Source organism: Salvelinus namaycush, chromosome 30 (assembly GCF_016432855.1).
Source record: "Salvelinus namaycush isolate Seneca chromosome 30, SaNama_1.0, whole genome shotgun sequence".
Taxonomy (NCBI): Eukaryota; Metazoa; Chordata; class Actinopteri; order Salmoniformes; family Salmonidae; genus Salvelinus; species Salvelinus namaycush.
In genome coordinates this window covers 34,160,577-34,168,476 of record NC_052336.1, presented here as the reverse complement: position 1 = coordinate 34,168,476, position 7,900 = coordinate 34,160,577, and positions in this window count along the sequence as shown.

The following is a 7,900-nucleotide window of genomic DNA, read 5'->3' as shown; positions in this document are numbered from 1 at the left end:
AACCAGCCTAACCAGCTCTGCTAGGGCGAGTAAAATGGTCAGACTGAGCTGTTCCCTCATTTGTGTCTGGAAGTAGCTAGCAAGCTAGCCAACATTAGGCATTTAGCTTAGGTGCTTGACTGCTGTTGTTAGGTCTGAATGCTTGGTTCAACACTACTCCTTGGCCAGAGCGTCCAGTGTGCGCTCTGAAACACTCTGAATTTACAAAAGGACAATCTGACAACGCTCTGAGTTTACGAACTCCCAGAGCGCACTCTGAACACACTCTGGCACTCCAGACTGAATTTACAAACACACCCGTAGTATAAACCAGCCTTTAGTCAAGAAACCTTTAGTTGTTTAGTACATAGCCTCACATGTGAATCCTTAAAGAGCTGGGTGGGGCTAAAGCTGAAGTGGGTGCGAACGATCCTGAATGGGTGTGGACAAAGAAAAGCTCTCCAGCAGGTATACCAAATAATTCCCAGATCCATTTTCTCAAAAGTGAGATTACAACTTTATCAACTTTCAAAGCAGAATTACTTTCTCATTGTCCCTCAACTGTAATATATGATATACCATTTTCTAGCTCTGAGTCTCTACTTTTTGTCCAAGGTAAAAAACACAATTTCAAATTTTGCTACATAAGACCGAATCGAGCCAGTCGGTCACATATCATGTTTCTTTAGACCTGTCTAAAATAAATAAAATAAATAATGGACTTATTGTGAAAGTGTAGGCTATTTTACATGGATTTATTAGACTTTTTAAAATGAAGACATTCCAAAGGTTTGCATAATTGTGGAAGCCAGGAGATGCTAAATATTTTTGTTAATTAACAGTCAATTACCATGAGGCAGTTATTTGCTTGACAATCACCAGCTGATGAAATTTCGTGACCGCCACAGCCCAAGTCTGAATATGAAAAGGAGCTGCCCCCAAACCTTGGGGCCATTGAGAATCCTGAATCTGAGGACCCTTGCCCACCGACGAAGTCCCAGGTCCCTCTGAAGATGCTGTTAGTGATGGAGGCAGACCATCAGTGGGTGAAGTACGGAGGTCTGCAGTACATGGAAGTCCACCAGCCATTTCACCCCTCCTGGCCCACCTGGCTTTGATGAGTCCCAGTCTGGAGTGCACATTTCCTTGCCATATACCTCTGAGGCAGAGTGCCTCAAGCTGTTTCTGTATGTTGAGCTGGTGGGAGACATAGTGGAGGATACCAATCGCTGTCCCTTGAAGCTACAGGAAAAGAGAGAGCCAGGAGTGAGGAGGAAGCTCGCTAAATAGGTGACAACCACAATTAGTGAAATGTATACCTTCCTGGTGACAGTTGGGAATAGTGAAGAAGAACTCCGTAAGGGTATACTGGAGCACGGTTCCTATGTTTACAACTCCCTTCTTTGCCACTCTCTTTTTTCAAGACCGCTTCCCAGTTCTGCTGCGATACTTGCATTTCGTCAACAACGCTACTGCCAACCTAAATAAAACTAATCCAAAGATTAGGCAGAGACTCATTTATAATTATAATAGTGAATCTTTAATACAGGCAGCTGCAAGGTAGATCCCTCTCTGATCGCAGTCAGATTTGGAGCTGGAAGAGTAAATGGTTACATGTCCCTTATATAGTGGGAGATAATAACATAATCATATTAGTTATTTTATACAAGCAACAGTTCCAGAACACAATAGCCTTGTGTTAGGGTGCAGACATAGCAGGAGTCTTTGAAATGCATAACATCACAGTCCAACACAGAACAATAACAAAGCCCTTCAGAAGGGACAACAGCTCACCCCAATTCTGCCATATCAATTCCCCCTTTGATGCTATGGAAACCATAAGCATCACCATACATGATATATCTGAGCTGTTGTCAGACAGAATTTTAAACCTTCTGATTTCTGGGAAATTGGCATTTTACACAGAAAGGGGTGGTCTGAATGGAACTCCTGAAAGGTAACTTAATGGGGAAAAAGGAGGGTTCATGGGGATTGGGGTCATTTCCAATAGGGTAATCTGGATCCCCAATTAAGGAGGAGACAGTGGCGGGCACTTCTGTTATCATGACCATCCGGTGGGAAGGAGATACTGCTCATTCACCCAATCCGCTCACCAAGTTGGTCAGGCATGAGAACAGACAGAACATTCTTGACCCACCACCGCACAGGTGCCTCCCTTAGTTGGTAGGAGAATATTCAAAGCCAATCTATTCTGTAGGACCATAGAATGCATAGCCACAAGTTCAGCATTACCCATTCTTTCTACAGTGGCTTGCGAAAGTATTCACCCCCCTTGACATTTTACCTATTTTATTGCCTTACAACCTGGAATTAAAATTGATTTTTTTGGTGGGGTTGTATCATTTGATTTACACAACACCACTTTGATGATGCAAAATATTTTTCTTTGTGAAACAAACAAGAAATAAGATTGCTCTTGCAGTCATCTTTGCAGGACGACCACTCCTAGGGAGAGTAGCAACAGTGCTGAAATTTCTCCATTTATAGACAATTTTTCTTACCGTGGACTTCCTTTTAAATCAAATCAAATCAAATCAAGTTTATTTTATATAGCCCTTCGTACATCAGCTAATATCTGGAAGTGCTGTACAGAAACCCAGCCTAAAACCCCAAACAGCAAGCAATGCAGGTGTAGAAGCACGGTGGCTAGGAAAAACTCCCTAGAAAGGCCAAAACCTAGGAAGAAACCTAGAGAGGAACCAGGCTATGAGGGGTGGCCAGTCCTCTTCTGGCTGTGCCGGGTGGAGATTATAACAGAACTATGCCAAGATGTTCAAAATGTTCATAAGTGACAAGCATGGTCAAATAATAATCATGAATAATTTTCAGTTGGCTTTTCATAGCCGATCATTAAGAGTTGAAAACAGCAGGTCTGGGACAGGTGGCGGTTCCATAACCGCAGGCAGAACAGTTGAAACTGGAATAGCAGCAAGGCCAGGTGGACTGGGGACAGCAAGGAGTCATCATGCCCGGTAGTCCTGACGTATGGTCCTAGGGCTCAGGTCCTCCGAGAGAGAGAAAGAAAGAGAGAAGGAGAGAATTAGAGAGAGCCAAGATTTTCAAAATGTTCATAAATGACAAGCATGGTCAAATAATAATCAGGAATAAATGTCAGTTGGCTTTTCATAGCCGATCATTAAGAGTTGAAAACAGCAGGTCTGGGACAGGTAGGGGTTCCGTAACCGCAGGCAGAACAGTTGAAACTGGAATAGCAGCAAGGCCAGGCGGACTGGGGACAGCAAGGAGTCATCATGCCCGGTAGTCCTGACGTATGGTCCTAGGGCTCAGGTCCTCTGAGAGAGAGAAAGAAAGAGAGAAGGAGAGAATTAGAGAGAGCCAAGATTTTCAAAATGTTCATAAATGACAAGCATGGTCAAATAATAATCAGGAATAAAAGTCAGTTGGCTTTTCATAGCCGATCATTAAGAGTTGAAAGCAGCAGGTCTGGGACAGGTAGGGGTTCCATAACCGCAGGCAGGGCAGTTGAAACTGGAACAGCAGCAAGGCCAGGTGGACTGGGGACAGCAAGGAGTCATCATGCCCGGTTTGCCGTGACGTATGGTCCTAGGGCTCAGGTTCTCAGAGAGAGAGAAAGAAAGAGAGAACGAGAGAATTAGAGAGAGCATACTTAAATTCACACAGGACACTGGATAAGACAGGAGAAGTACTCCAGGTATAACCAACTGACCCTAGCCCCCCGACACATAAACTACTGCAGCATAAATACTGGAGGCTGAGACAGGAGGGGTCAGGAGACACTGTGGCCCCATCCGATGATACCCACGGACAGGGCCAAACAGGAAGGATATAACCCCACCCACTTTGCCAAAGCACAGCCCCCGCACCACTAAAGGGATATCTTCAACCACCAACTTACAATCCTGAGACAAGGCCGAGTATAGCCCACAAAGATCTCCACCACAGCACAAACCAAGGGGGGGCGCCAACCCAGACAAGAAGATCACGTCAGTAACTCAACCCACTCAAGTGACGCACCCCTCCTAGGGACGGCATGAAAGAGCACCAGTAAACCAGTGACTCAGCCCCCTTTTAGAGATACTTTTGTAACCCTTTCCAGCTTTATGCAAGGCAACAGTTCTTAATCTTAGGTCTTCTGAGATATCTTTTGTTTGAGGCATGATTCACATCAGGCAATGCTTCTTGTGAATAGCAAACTCATATTTTCTGAGTGTCTTGTCTCAATCTTGTCTCATTGATTCGACTCCAGGGTAGTTGACTCCTGAGTCCAATTAGCTTTTGGAGAAGTCATTAGTCTAGGGGTTCACTTTTTCCAACCTACACTGTGAATGTTTAAATGATGTATTCAATATAGACAAAACAAATACAATAGTTTGTGTGTTATTAGTTTAAGCACACTGAGTTTGTCTATTGTTGGGATTTGCATGAAGATCAGATCAAATGTTATGTAAAATGTATGCGGAAATCCAGGTAATTCTAAAGGGTTCACATACTTTTTCTTGCCACTGTACATACTGTAGTTCCACTTACTGAGGAAGTAGGTTTAGCATACACACTGGAATTCTTGAGTTTATGACATATTCCCAATGACATGTTTAGGTCGAATATTCCATTTCTCAACAGTAAGGGTTGGGTCAGGTTATTGTAGACATAAAAGTTATATTAACAATGGTTCCCTTTTCTATATAACACAAATAACCTGGGTTGCTTGGGGAGAGAGGAGGAATTATACAAATATTCTCAAATAGAACACCTCATCCTCCACCCAATCAAGCTCTCAGTCTGTAAGGTTACCACATCAATATTTCATAAGCATTAAGGGGTATAGTTAGTTGTCACGACTTCTGCCGAAGTCGGTCCCTCTCCTTGTTCGGGTGGCGGTCGACGTCACCGGCCTTCTATCCATCGCCGATCCACTTTTCATTTTCCATTTGTTTTGTCTTTGTCTTACACACCTGGTTTCAATTCCCCAATTACTTGTTCATTATTTAACCCTCTGTTCTCCCATGTTTGTTTGTGAGAAATTGTTTGTTGTATTGCGGTCCGTATTTGTGGCCATGTATTTATACGATGTGTATTGTATTATTATTGAGTAAAATTGCTTTCATTACTCATATCTACTGTCCTGCGCCTGACTCATCTCACCAGCTACACACAGAAGCATTACATTAGTAATGGCATAGTCTCAGCACAGTCTGGTAACAATCCACAAACCCAACAATTTGATACGTTCTGTAGTACAGAGACATCACTAGCTAATTGTAAGAAAGTGTTTGACCTGGGGAAAACACCATCAAGTATTTTTCTTCTCTTCAGGTCTGTGGGTTCATCTGGGTCCAGGTTCAGGTCGGCGGGGTCATGTACTTCTGGGCTTCCCCCGGCCTCATTGGAGTGGAGAGGTCAGGGAGAGGTTACTAGTATCTTCACACTGGGTGGTAGCAGGCTTGAAGTCTGCTACCACCCAGAGGATGCCCACAATAGCTGTGAGTCCCAGGGTAAGTAGAGTGCCCCCTACTAGGTTACAAGAGCAACAGAAGTAACATCTTCTTCCGGCTCTGCTACTTGCTTACGGTGGGATGCGTGGATCCATGTGTATTTCCCACTTTGCAGCCGTTGGGGTGGTGAGGGCAATCTGATGTGGTCCTATCCACCTGGGTTTCAAAAGTTCTTTACTTCTGTCGTGCCTCCTGACCATTACCCAATCTCCAGGCTGAAGATCGTGATGGGAACGGTTGTCTGGTGGAGTTTGGGCATCAGAGACCTGTGGGTGAACAACTCGAATACAGTTAGTCAGAGCTATATAGTACTTCATCATAGTGTTTTCCAACAGATGTAGATCTAGGACTGCAGCTAGTGGTGATGCGGGGGTCCTCATGGGACAGGCCATCAGTACCCCATGTGGACTGAGTTCATTCTGGGGTGGAATGCATTGAAAACAAGGCTATGGGTAGCGCATCCACCCAAGTAAGTCCTTTTTGAGCACATATTTTTGCCAGTTTATTTTTCATAACACCATTATAGCATTCTACAATTCCAGAACTTTCAGGGTGAAATGGTACATGCTAATTTCTTTTAACTTGCATCATGTCTCACAGTTCTTTCATTATCTTCAAGTTGAAATGTGTTCCCCTATCGATATCTAAACTTTGTGGTACACCAAATCGTGGCACACATCATGTAAACAGGCATTTAGCCACAGTTTTTGCTTCCTCATTAAATGTGGGGCTTCAATCCATTTAGAGCAGCTGTCAACCATCACCAACTATTATATTTTACAGGCAGGCATTATGAACAAAATGTATTTGCATATCAACAAATGGGCCCTAAGGGACTGGTAGGCTTGACAAAGAGGTCGGTACTTGCTTTCATGCATCCTTGACAAATTAAACATTGAGCACAGATTAGTGTGGCGATCGTAGTAAATTTGGATGCATACAATTCTTTTATACAAGCCCTTACCATTCCCGCTTTGGACATATGACTCACACCGTGAATCATGCGTCCCAAAAAACAACAACACTGCCAGTTAAATAAAAATAAACTAATCAGAATAACGAATATAATTTGAATTACACCCGATAAGGAAATAATTTTATCCCATAACGAATTGAAGGAATTCAAGGTTTCCTCACACCACTCACACATTGTTATGTGTTAGTACCTAACTTTGTGCTTACATCACAGTTCAGGGACAGGGCTCTGTCTCTCTCCTTCTCGCCTGTCGGAATCAAAATTAGAATGATTGATAAATTGTCACTGATCTTTCTAGCGAGGGTGATCAGACCACCAGAAATTCTGAACTGAGGTCATTCAACACCACTAAGTAAGTCTGCTCTTTCCCTTTTCTCAGACTCATTGTTCTAAAACATGTCAAACATTCTCTCGTCGTGACGTGACTTTCATTAATGTGATGACTGTTATTTATTCAATGCACTAACTATGTTTAATTGTTACCAGATTAAATGAATCATGTAACAATTAACCTCTTGAGCCTATGGGGGGTGCTATTTCGACTTTGGAAAAATGTGTTCCCAAATTAAACTGCCTCATACTCAATTCTTGCTCGTACAATATGCATATTATTATTACTATTGGATAGAAAACACTCTCTAGTTTCTAAAACCGTTTGAATTATTTCTCTGAGTGAAACAGAACTCATTCTGCAGCACTTTTCCTGTCAGGGAGTGAGATTTCAGAAATCGAGGTCCCTGTTCTGAGGTCAGTTTATAAGTCCCCATGTAAGCCATCGGGCTACATGCACTGCATACGTCTTCCTCTAGATGTCAGTAAGCGGGGAGAATTTGAATGGAGTGGATTGCGCAATCTGGGACCTTATATAAGACCCTGGAGCGGAAGTACCGTCCTTTTCAACGTTGCGCCTGGCGCAGTAGGGACATCAGAGTGGCCTCCTGCCAAGCTTTCGTTTTGCCAGTTCTATATCTCCGGTCATGTTTTTATTCGTTATAGTTGTTAAAGACATCATAAGGTAGTTAATTTAAACCGACTTATAGCAATTTATATCAGTTTATTGCGATTTTCTGGCATTTCTTTGTGACGCGCTTTCAAGAGTTGGACACCTTTCCGGCACATGCCGAACGTTAGCGGCTATTTCGACAGGACAAGAGGACAGCTTTCAACCAAAAGACGATTGTTCTGGACAAAGGACACCTTTCCCAAGATTCTGATGAGAGTTCATCGAAAAGTAAGAACTATTTATGCTGATAATTCATTGTTCTGTTGAAAAATGTCAAATGCATAAGATGCCATTTCTTGCAGTGTAGCCTTGCGTTATCGCACCCTGTATTGCGCAGTAACGTTAATTTTAAAAATGTAATTCAGCGATTGCATTAAGAACTAATTTGTCTTTCAATTGCTGTCCAACCTGTATTTTTTTAGTCAAGTTTATGAATAGTTTTCGATA